This window comes from Mobula birostris, chromosome 30 (assembly GCF_030028105.1).
Source record: "Mobula birostris isolate sMobBir1 chromosome 30, sMobBir1.hap1, whole genome shotgun sequence".
Taxonomy (NCBI): domain Eukaryota; kingdom Metazoa; phylum Chordata; class Chondrichthyes; order Myliobatiformes; family Myliobatidae; genus Mobula; species Mobula birostris.
In genome coordinates this window covers 20399956-20412851 of record NC_092399.1, presented here as the reverse complement: position 1 = coordinate 20412851, position 12896 = coordinate 20399956, and positions in this window count along the sequence as shown.

The window sequence follows — 12896 nt, the reverse complement described above, 5'->3', positions numbered from 1 at the left end:
GTGTCTGTGTCCTTTCCCATTTACCCTGTTCCTTAAGTTAGATTTGCAGTTTTTTCATTTGTCTTTTTCCTGGATTTCAGATGGAGATATCTACACTTGAAAATGTTAATTATCTTTTGTTTTTGGAGATATTGATTTGAAAGTTCCAGCAAGATGATTAGATTTAACTTCCATGATTTTAGGGATTTTTTTGCTCTGTAGTCCTGAAATACATTCTAATTTTGAAGAGTTTGGCTTTCTTTATACTGATGGGAAGAGGTTTTCCTTCATAATTTTTAACGTCAAGACTCTAATTGTGTTTGAACTGTTACTAATGTGTGCACAGTACCGAATACATCGACTTCATTTGAATAGATTCAAGATTCAAGATTCAAAAAACTTTATTGTCATTCTAACCATACATCAGCTTTGCAGGGCAGAATGAGACTGTTTTTCAGGGGCAGTGTAATCATAACATAACAAACACAACACTAAATAATAAACATAACAATAAATAGTTAAACACAACAGCCACATGTCAGTTAAAATCAGTTATGGGTGTCCAGTGCAAGTTAAAAGTGTCCAAAGCAGAGTCAGGTAGAGCAGCTATTTAGCAGTCTGACTGCCTGTAGGAGGAAGCTGTTTAGTAGCCTTGTGGTTTTAGTTTTGATGCTCCTGTAACGTTTGCCTGATGGCAGAAGAACAAACAGTTCATGGAGAGGTTGTGAGGGGTCTTTAATGATGTACCGTGTCTTCTGGAGGCATCGACTCTGAAGGAGGTCTTGGACAGAAGGTAGGGAGACCCCAATATCCTTCTCTGCTCCCCTAACCACCCTCTGCAAGGCTTTTTTGTCAACAGCACTGCAGCTGGAGTACCAGGTTGTGATGCAAAAGGTCAGCACACTCTCAACCATGCCTCTGTAGAATGTAGTTAAGATGTTAGTGGGGAGTGATGCTTGTTTAAGCTTCCTCAGAAAGTGCAATCTCCGCTGGGCCCGTTTCACAATCCCAGTGGTGTTCCTGGACCAGGTGAGATTGTCCGAGATCTGCGCCCCAAGGAACTTGATGTTTTCCACTCTCTCCACTGTGGAGCCACTGATGCTGAGGGGTGTGTGCTTAGGCTGAGACTGTCTGAAATCGATGATCATCTCCTTGGTTTGAATATGACGTGGAATCTAGTGCAAGGGAAATTGTGAATTAGTTTGTGGTGTGAGTATCTGTTAGAAAATCAACAATGATCAGCTCATTTTAACCAGAACCTTGTGGGCCTGTGAATTGTCAGTTACATTACATTTCTTAGTGCTGGGGTGGTAACTTACAAAGAAAAAATATCTTGGCTTGGAGCTTTTCCCAATTGACTTCAATAACATCCACCAGTCTAGCTCTCTACACAGAATATATTGAATTGCCACTTACACATGAAACAAGGTCACACGCAGGGATCATTTATTAAACATGTATGTATGTCATAATCTAAAATTTTATTTCTGATTTACTTCTTTTTAATGCAGCCCTCAGATATCCTGAAATGAATGACGGGATCTTAAATTCTTTGCATCATTAAGCCAGTATTAAGAAGGTGAGCATGCAGAGTAATGAAGCATTAAAATCAATCCATTATTGAATCTGATGAACAATTTTAAATGTATCAAAAGTTCCATAATACTTTGCTACATTACTAAAGAAACTTCTCTATCAGTTATTTTAGTCAATCCACGTGGCACTAAATGCTGTTAGATTTCTGAATGCGCATTTCATCAAAGTGATTTCTCCATCTGAAGTTATTTTAAAGTATTTTAGTTTCACTAGACCCAGAATAGGCCTTCCTGCCTGAGTGGAGAGCCGGAAGCGTCCCAGTCAAGGCAGCTCATTAGCCAATTAATAAGGTGGATAATAATAACCTACAGAAGATTTATCTCATTTTTTCCAACTTTTCCTGCAGATGATTTATCATGTGTTCCATTCTCAAATCATTCAATAGTTTCCCACCAAGTTACTTAAGACAATTTATTGAAGCTTTTCTTCAAACTAAAAACAAAACTCATCTTTTAGGTTGAACTACAGAATTGCTTCTTTAAATGGTAGAAAGCCTTATTGATGTCTTAGGTAAGGAGATATTGAAAAAAAAATGCTGTTACACTGTAAATGGAAAATCTTTTTTGAAAATATAATCAGATGTCCTGGATGAACCAAGAGATCCGCTATCAGCTGAGGACTAGGTCGGTGGTGATCAGGTCTGGTGACCAAGTAAAATACAAGAGGACTAGGTACAAGCTCCAGGAAGTCATCTCAGATGCAATTCTGGACCAAAGTTGAATCACAGAAAGATACTCAACAGCAGTTTCAGGGCTTGAATGCTATCATCTCCTACAAAGTAAAACTAAGTGTCATGTGACAATGAGGTTTCACTCCCAGGCGAGTTCAATGCTTTTCAGGCCCTCTTTCACTCACAAAATTCTGAGGCACTTTCATGAGCTCCCACAGCCCCCGACAACCCTGTGATTTCTATCTCCGGGGCTGACTTGAGAGCACCCTTCAGTCGCATTCAAATCCATTGTCCAGTAGCACTTAGATCTACTGTGATGAAGTGCTTTGAGAGGTTGGTGATGCACCTGCCTGAGAGTGACTTGGATCCATTCCAATTTGCCTACCATCATAACCCAGCAACAAATTCCATTTCATTGGCACTCAACCTTGGAAGATTTGGACAATGAAGATGCACTCATCAGGATGCTCTGATTGACTACTCTATCATCCCCTCAAAACTAATCAATAAGCTCTAAGGCCAAAGTCTCAAAGCCCTCTTGTGCAATTGGAGCCTCGAGCTCCTCACTTGTAGACCCCAGTCAGTCAGATTGACAACAACATCTCCTCCACCATCACCATCAGCACAGGTGTACCACAAGGCTGTGTGCTTCGCTCCCTGCTCTACTCACTTTATACTTGTGACCGTGAGGCTAAGCACAGCTCCAATGCCGTATTTCAGTTTTCTGACAACACCGTTGTTATATAAAAAGCAAAGGGTGGTCAAGAATCAGCATATGGTTCAATGGTCCTATTTAGTAACAGAGAATTCATGCAGTAAGCAATCTGAAATTCTTACTCTTTGTAGACATCCATAAAACAGAAAAAAAAACAAAGAATAAATGACAGAAAAATGTTAGAACCCCAAAGCCCCCTCCCCCTTCCCATGCACAAGCAGCATCAAAGATCAACTCTCCCCCTCTCTCTCCTCCCATTTGTTCCAGCAGGAGCTTCAGCACCCTCCACTACCAAGCAAGCAATAGCAAAGAACCCAATGACACCATGAACTGCAGTACAACAAAAACTATTGTTCACCCAACAGTTCAACATGCCACAGGCTCTCTCTTACCACTAAGGGACAGCGAGCCCTTCCTTCCACAGCAAGAGGAGTGACCAACGAAACAACTTGCTGTTTTGATGTTACGCTCTGCAGCGTTGCATTATTATTCCGAGCTTTCCCAACTTGAGAATCAGCAGCAAACTCCACCTCCCCCCCACCATTGAGTGAGTGAGAGAGAGAGAGAGAGAGAGAGAGAGAGAGAGAGGGAGTGTGAGAGAGAGAGAGAGAGAGTGAGAGGGAGTGTGTGAGAGAAAGAAAGAACGAGAGAGAGAGTGAGAGAGAGAGGGAGTGTGTGAGAGAAAGAAAGAATGAGAGAGAGAGTGAGAGAGAGCGAGAGAGAGGGAGTGTGTGAGAGAAAGAAAGAACGAGAGAGAGTGAGAGAGAGGGAGAGAGAGAGGGGGGAGAGAGAGAGTGAGAGAGAGAGGGAGTGTGTGAGAGAGAGAGAGAGAGTGAGAGAGAGAGAGAGAGAGAAAGAGAGAGAGAGAGAGACCTCTGACAGCCTTGCTGTTTCGATTTCCCATGATACCTCAGTTGCCAACACTGGCATGGAATTGAGTCCACAGGGCGATGCTAGGCCGCACCCCAAGGCACCCGTCTTCCAATCTGCTCCTGGACATATCGAAAAGGCCAGTTATCGGGCTCTGGAAACGGGAACCCACCACCGTGAAGAGCCGCAGTTTGAGTGCAGCTATAGATCACAGACTCCAACAGGACACCATCCACCTTGAAAAGGATAAAAAGACATCAAAGTCGAGGAATTTAAGCTGCTTTTCAGAGGAGCTCAAAAAATTCACCGTCTTGCTCCATCTTAGCTCCGCCCATATAGGAAGGAGATCGAAAATCCAGCTGAATGGTGCCACACAACAATCTCTCACTCGATATCAGCAAAACCAAGGAGCAGGTTATTAACTACAGGAGGAGAAAACTGGAGGTCCATGAGCCAGTCTTCATCAGGGGGTCAGAGGTGGAGAGGGTCAGCAACTTTAACATCCTCAGCACTAGCATTTCAAGAGAGACTGTCCTAGGCCCAGCTCGCAAGTGCCATAATAAAGAAGGCACAGCAGTGCACCTACTTTCTTAGAAGTTTGCAAAGATTTGCCATCTCACCTCAAACTTTGACAAACTTCTGTACAGGTCTGGTGAAGAGTATATTCACTGGCTGCATCACTGTCTGATATGAAAACACCTACACCCTTGAATGGAATATCCTACAAAAAGTAGTGGGTATGGCCCGGTCCATCACAGGTAAAGCACTCCCCACCACTGGGCGCATCTACACGGAGAGCTGTCGCAGGGAAACTGCATCCATCATCGGGGATTCCCACCACCCAGGCCAAGTTCTCTTTTCACTGCTGCCATCAGGAGAGGGTCAGAAGGTACCAGAGCCTCAAGACCCACACCACCAGGTTCAGAGTCAGTTACTACCCCTCAACCATCAGGCTCTTGAGACAGAGGGGACACCTTCACTCACCCCATCACTGAACCATGGACTCACTTATAAGGACTCTATTCATGTTCTTGATATTTATTGCTTTATTTTTATTATTATTATTATTTTCTTTTTTGTATTTGTACAGTCTGTTGTCTTTTGCACATTGGTCGTTTGTCTGTCTTTGTTATGTATGTGTTTTCTTTTTCATTGATTCTATTGTATTTCTTTGAAAGCCCACAGGAAAATGAATCTCAGTGTAGTATATATACTTTGATAATAAATTTAGCCGAAACTTTGAACTTTGGTTATTTATGACCTGTTGAACTATACAAGGCTACTTGTAGATAGGATTGTTAAGTTCCCAGGGCCTGACAAGGTGACCCTGGGAACTCATCAATCCTGTGAGAGGTTCGTGCAGAAATCACAGGGGCCCTGGCAGATGTTGTTCAAACATCCTTAGCGCTGGAGGACTGGAGGTAGCTAATATTGCTCTACTGGTCAAGAACAGGTCTAACAATAAGCTGGAAAATTTTTGGCCGCTGAGTGTGATGTCAGTAGTGGGTAAGTTATTCTAAGAGACAGGCTGCATGGGGTGACACAGTAGCATAGCAGTTAGGGCCAGTGACCTGGGTTCAATTTTGATGCTCTCTGTAGGAAGTTTGTAGATTCTTCTCAAGACCATATAGGTTTCTGCCCACATTCCAAAAAAATACGGGTTAGTAGATAAATTGGTCAGGTCATATAGCTGTAAATGGGTGGTGTGGACTCATGGGCTGGAAGGTCCTGTACTGTAGCTGAGCTCTAAAATTACAACTAAAAAACTAAATATATATTTGGGTTTATAGGGCCTGATTGGACCATAAATCATAAGACATAGGAGCAAAATTAGGCCATCTGGCCCATTGAGTCTGCTCTGCCATTCAATCATGGCTGATCCTTTTTTTTTCTCTCCTCCTCAACCCCAGTTCCCAGCCTTCTCCCCGTAACCTTTGATGCCATGTCCAGTCAAGAACCCATCAATCTCTGCCTTGAATACACCCAACGACCTGGCCTCCACAGCTGTATGTGGCAACAAATTCCAAAATTCACCACCCTTTGGCGAAAGAAATTTTCCACATCTCTGTTTTGAAAGGGCACTCCTCTATCCTGAGGCTGTGTCCTTTTGTCCTAGACACTCCCACCATGGGAAACATCTTTCGCACATCTAGTCTCTCTAGGCCTTTGAATATTCGAAAGGTTTCATGAGATCCACCCCTCATCCTTCTGAGTTCCAGCGAGTACAGACCCAGAGCCATCAAACATCCCTCGTATGAATAGCAAAAGTCATCGTGGCTTTGTGTGTGGCGTTCGTGTCTAAACTATCGTACAGACTTTTTGAGGATGTTACCAGGAAAGTTGATGAGGGAAAGGCAGTGGACATTGTCTGCATGGACTTTTGCAAGAACTTTGACAAAAGCCTGCATGGAAGGCTGGTCCAGAAGGTCCAGTTGTTTTGCATTCAGAATGAATAGTTAAATTGGATTCTACATTGACTAACAGGAGAACCCAGAGAGAGGCTTGGTTGCATCTCTGACTGGAGGCTTTTGACTCATAGTGTGCCACAGGGATCAGTGCTGGGTCAATTGTTGCTTGTCATCTGTATCAATATCTGGATATTCCTGTGGTAAACTGAATCAGAAAAATTTATGGATTACACTAAGATTGGGGGTGTTGTGGACAGTGAGGCAGTCTATCAAAGCTTGCAGTGGAATTTGGACCAGCTGGAAAATCGGGCTGAAAAAATGGCAGGTTGAATTTAATGCATATAAGTGTGAGGTTTTGCACTTTGGGAGGGCAAACCTGGGCAGGACACTGAGGAGTATGATAACTCAAAAGGATCTGGGAATACTGATCCATAGTTCTTTGAAAGTGATGTAATATGTAGATAGGTTTTGGATAGGTAATGAGAGCTTTTGGCATGTTGCCCTTCTTAAATCAGAGTATTGACAAGAATTGGGATGTTATGTTGAAGTTGGATAAGATGTATGTGAGACCAAATTCTATGGAGTTCTGGTCAGAAGAAACAAACTGTTAGAGCATTGGGGAGCTTTTCGACGGAGGATGAGAGATTGACGGAGGATGAGAGGTGACCTGGTACAAGTTGATGAGAGGCATTGATTGTGTGGATAGTCAGAGGCTTTTTCCCAGGGCTGAAATGGCTGGCACGAGAGGACACAGTTTGAAGGTGTTTGGAAGTAGGTACAGAGGAGATGTCAGGGATATTTTTTTTATGCAGAGAGTGGTGAGTGCGTAGAATGGGTTACCAGCGACGGAGGTGGAGACGGATACGATAGGGTCTTCTGAGAGATTTCTGGATAGGTACATGGATCTTAGAAAAATAGAGGGCTGTGGGTAACCCTAGGTCATTTCTAAAGTAAGGACATGTTCGGCACAGCTTTGTGGGCCGAAGGGCCTGTATTGTGCTGTAGGTTTTCTATGTTCTTATGTTTGCTTACAGGAAAATTAACAATAGAATTGAATGAGTGCAGAGAAAATTTGCAAGGATGTTGCCAGGACTTGAGGAACTGAGTTATAGAGAAAAGTTGAATGTTAGGACCTTAATTCCTTACAATGAAGGAGAATGAGGGGAAAATTTTATAGGGGTATACAAAATTATATGGGGTATAGATAGGATAAATGCAAGCAGGTTTTTTTTTTCCACTGAAGCTGGGTGAGACTAGAGGTCATAGATTAAAGATGAAGTAATTAAGAGAAACCTGGAGGGAACCTTTTCATTCAGAATATGGTGCTAACATGGATAGAGCTGCCAGCGGAAGTGGTGGATGTGGGTTCAGTTGCAATATTTAAGAAAAGATTGGATAAGTACATGGGACTAGGCAGAACAACAGATCAGCATGCGCCTGATGGGCCAAAGGGCCTGCTTCTGTTCTGTAACACTCTATGACTCCACTATACTTACAGTATATTCACTTCTGGAATCTACTATACATTCTTTCAGAAGTCCTTCATGATAACTGCTGCCAGCACGAACACTTAACCAAATAAAAATCAAACGACATTCACAGCTAGACTCCCAATCAGAATAAAAGCTGAGATCCTGCTATTGTTCAGTGCGAAATTTATTTGACATAGGGAACTATGCAAGAGAAATTGAGGTTATATGTTTCACCAGAAATGCACAGGAAATATTTCACTCGAACAAAGAAATAAAAAGGAGTGAAATTGTAAACAGGTAAAATTTGTAATTGAGAGTAATACTGGCTTAGATATAATAATCGATTCTTTTTGAAATTAACAGCAAGAGATCATTTCCATTTATAGCTTTAATTGCTCAGCAGAAAGACATCTCATTTAGCAGAGCTGTACCAGAGTACTTTCAGTACCAGAGACATATTGCATTTTGCTCTGGAGTGAGTTTTGGATGCAATCTTCTCATCCCGTTAATGCTGCCAGCTGAGACATGGTTGACATCAGAATGAGATGGCACCCAAATGTAGGAGGGAAACCGATGTCCTTGGGAACTGTTAGAACCCATTAGCTGATTGTATTTTTGCATTCTTGTATGTGAAACCATGCTGCAGTGCTTATGGGGAAATGCCCAGGGACTACAGGACAGCAAATAAAAGTATAAGTAATCTCCGTTCCTATTTTGGATGCCTCCATGTACTCTGATCAGAGGAGCATTGTCTGCCATTTTAGAACTTGAGACTCTGGAGTCCAGTATGTTGCATTAGGAATGGAGTTGAGGTCCCATACAGGACTCATAAAAGGCATTAACTTTATTTGCAACACTTTGATGCAACTTAAGTACATTATTTCTGATTCCCTTTATCTTGAGACTGTCAGATGAACCTGTTTAAAGACATGCATTTATTGTTAATTTCTCCTGCCTGACAGCCAGATACTTAATGTACATGTTTTAAGATTGCAGAGCCTCCTTTCAAAAGAACATCACAGATTCATCTCAGAGGGAGGTTCTGTCTCAGATATTGAAAGGTTCAAGAGACTCATTTATTTGGTAGGTGAGCAAATGCTTAGTATAAATTCATCAGGCTACGTGACCTATCTTGTTCTAACCATTAAATGGAAAAGCAATCAACAGTGTTCTAAATTCTGTCAAATGTAATTTTCTAACTGTAATAATTGAATTGAGAAAATAGAAACAATTCAAGAGTGGGTTCATTTTCACTCATAGCAAGTTGGCTGCTCCAGGGAGATGTAGAAGGAACTTGTGACTTGTCATCAGTTTGTATGATCCCTTTGAAAACTCCCCCTTGGTGTTTCTATTTCACTCTGGATACAGCTGAATTTAATAAAACTTAACCAAAAACAGAAGTAGAACTGTTACCTCTGCCATTTTTATTGATACCATTTATTTTATTAATGTCTTTTCTTGACTGAGCAGGATCATAGGTGACATGAAAGACATCACAACCAAGAATCAGAGCCCAGCTTATTATCACTGACAGACATCATGAAACTTGTTGTTTTGTGCTAGCAGTAAAAATATACTCTAAATATGACAAGAAATATTTATATTTTTCATGGTGTAATTTAGAGTAATTTTTATATATTGCACAAAATTACAAATTATATACGTATAACGTACAGTATATTTATGAGACCAAAAATAGTGATGTAGTTCATGGGTTCATTGTCCATTCAGAAATGGTGGAGGGGAAGAAATTGTGCCTGAAAAGGCCTCCTGTCGAGTCAAGTCAAGTTTATTGTCATTTAACTATATACATGTGTACCGTCAAACGAGACAATGTTTCTCCGGACCAGGGTGTAAAGCACAGTGGTACACAATACACTCAGTAATTTAGGAGAGTAAGGGTTAAATCTACAAATGAATGATGCATAGATAAACAAAGTAAAGTGCATAAATTAAATATTGTAGGATACAGCACAGATGTGATATTTATGTACAGATTATCTGGTGACACTTCGAATGCGATGAGGCAGGAAGTTCTGAAGCTTAATGGCCTGAGGGAAGAAACTGCTTCACATCCTGACCATGCTTGTTTTTATACATCAGAGTCCCCTGCCTGATAGTAGAAGGTCAAAGAGGATGCTGGATGGATGAGTGAGATCCTAGACAATATTAAGGGACCTGCTGTGTACATGTCCCTGATGGATGGTAGAGGGACCCCCCTATGATGCTCTTGGCCATTTCCACAGCCCTTTGTAGGGACATCCAGTCCATGCTTTGCTGCTCCCACACCAGATAAAGATGCAGCTAGTCAGGATGCTCTCAATCGTGTTCCTGTGAAATGCAGTTAAGGTGATGGTGGGGGGAGGGGCTCACTTGCTTCAATCTTCTCAGGAAGTGGAGGTGCTGCTGTGCCTCCTTATTCAGGGAGGTGATATCGAGGGACTAGGTGAGATTATCCATGATGTGAACTCGCAGGAACTTGGTGCACTTAACTCTTTCTACAGAGGAGCCATGTATGCATGGGGGGATGATTCATCGGCACCTTCCTAAACCTCCTCTCTGATGGTAGTATTGAGAAGAGGACATGTCCTGGGCAATGGGTGTGCTTAATTAATGGACATGAGTATATTGGCTATATGCTATCGGCAGGAAGTTGAAATAATTACAGTATGGGCATTAAATATGAAAGTATTTGAATTACAAACTTTATTTTATTATTACTAACCATGGACTTTTTACTCTCCTCTCATCTGGTAGGCACTACAGGAGCCTCCGCTCCCGCACCAGCAGGCACAGGAAGAGCTTCTTCCCTGAGGCTGTGACACTGCTGAACCTCACATCACAGCGCTAAGCAGTATTGCACCCATATTGTACTGTCTCAGTACTTTTATATTTGTGTGCTGTAGCACTTACTTTTTATTCGCAGTTATTTTGTAAATAACGCTATTCTTTGCATTTCTGGTCAGGTGCTAACTTCATTTCATTGACTTTGTATCTGTACTCGGCACAATGATAATAAAGTTGAATCTAACCTAATCTAATCTAATCTAATTTCTTCAGCTGAAACATGGTCAGATTCCAGGAAGTAAAAAAATATATAATAAACTCCTGTCAGCTATACAAAAATATTATTTTCTGTGCAGTACTTTTACATTCATGTTTTTAGTTCTCTGCGAGCCGGGTAGAGTGGCTCTTTAAGAACTGTTAATGGTGCTGTGTTTCTGGATGAGAAATAGAGACAGGATGTTGATTGTGTGATTTGTTTTTCCCTCAGTAAAGCTATTATTTAACTTTAACCAGAGGAACTGAGTGCTTAACATTAATGAAATGCAGTCAGTTGAGGCTTCAGGCAGTAAATTCTAGTGGGTGACAAGGGCACAGAAGAACAAACAAGCATAAGAATACAAGTGGAGATGAAGGGAAGAGATGCACTGATGTCACACAGAAGCTGATGCTTCAAGTTGCTTCGCCGATCAGGAGAATTGATGTTACATTCAGGGCTGTCGTCAGAATCAGAATCAGGTTTACTAACACCAGCATTATGTCATGAAACCTGTTGTCTTCGCAGCAGTAGTACAATGTAATAGTTGATAAATACAGAAAAAAAGGAATACAGTGAGTATATACAGTATATGTATATCAAATAGTTAAATAGTTCAAAAATAAAAGTAGCATAAAATAAAGAGTATATATATAGAGAGTTAAATTAAATAAGCAGTGCAAAAAAAGTAGTGAGGTAGTGTTCATGGGTCCAATGTTTCAATAGGTTTTAATAGCTACATTTAATGTCAGAGAAGTATATACAATATACATCCTGAAATTCTTTTTCATGTCATAGAATACACTTGAAGCAGATAGCAGTGTAAACTAAATCTGCAATAAATTTTTTTTGATGTGATTAAGACCTTTTCTATCTACAACAACTGTCTGCACTGTCCCCAGCCTCCCATCCCTCTCCTGCCTCCACCTTTCACTTTTTGTTAGCTTCCAGCTATCTCCCACTTTCTTCTGTCTCCCAACTTCACCACACCACTCTCCCCCCACCCCCCCATCTAGCTCTGTCTGCCCTTCATCCTTCACCCTTCCTTGGTGCACCAACCACCTTTGCCTCTGTTACACCACTATTGATCTTCTATTTATATTGTCTATCTCCCATGTCCACTCTTGGTCCTGATGCAGGATGTTGACCCAAAACGTTGAAAGGTTCTTTCCCCTCAGAGGTGCTGCTAAATCACTGGGATCCTCTAGCAGACTGTTTGCTCCTCTATGAGTTAGTTCCATCTAAAAAATATGCATCTACAGTGAAAGCAGCAGCAAAAAGTCACTTCATTGTTAGCTGAAATGGTATTAAAATTCTTAGTTCACCTCTCCCAGATTGAAAATTGCATACGATACAAATATGTAGCTAAAAATGATATCAAAGAAACAGCAAACATTGGAAATCTGAAATAAAAATGAAGTGTTGGAAGAATGCAGCATCTGTGGAAAGAAAACTTAAATTAATGTTTTAGAATATTGAACTTGAAGTGCTGACTCTGTTTTGCTTTTTACAGATGCTACCTGAGACAGTGGCTGTTTCAAGTGATTTCTTTATTTAATATCAAAATGATAACTCAAACACGAGGAAATCTGCAGATGCTGGAATTTCAAGCAACGCACATAAAAGTTGCTGGTGAACGCAGCAGGCCAGGCAGCATCTCTAGGAAGAGGTACAGTCGACGTCTCGGCCCAAAACGTCGACTGTACATCTTCCTAGAGATGCTGCCTGGCCTGCTGCGTTCACCAGCAACACAAAATGATAACTATCTGCTTCCATTGGACTATGCTTAGATTATGATACAAATAAGAAGATTTTGACCGTGTTTTTCAATACCACATACATATTTAGTGCATTGTCCATTCCACATTCTTGTGCCTACAGTAAACGCCAGGGAGACTCTGGGCAGCTCGGTAGCATAGCGGTTAGAGCAACATTAATGCAGCTTGGAATGCTGGAGTTCAAAGTTCAACTCCGATGTTCTCCCTGTGGAATGCGCAGGTTTCCCCAGGTGGTTTGGTTACCTCCCACTGTCCAGAGATGTACTGGGTGGGTTAACTGGTCACTGTAATTTGTACTATGATTAGGGTTTTATCAGGGTTGTTGGGGCAGTGCGGCTCAAAAGGCCTACTCCATGTTTTATATCTCA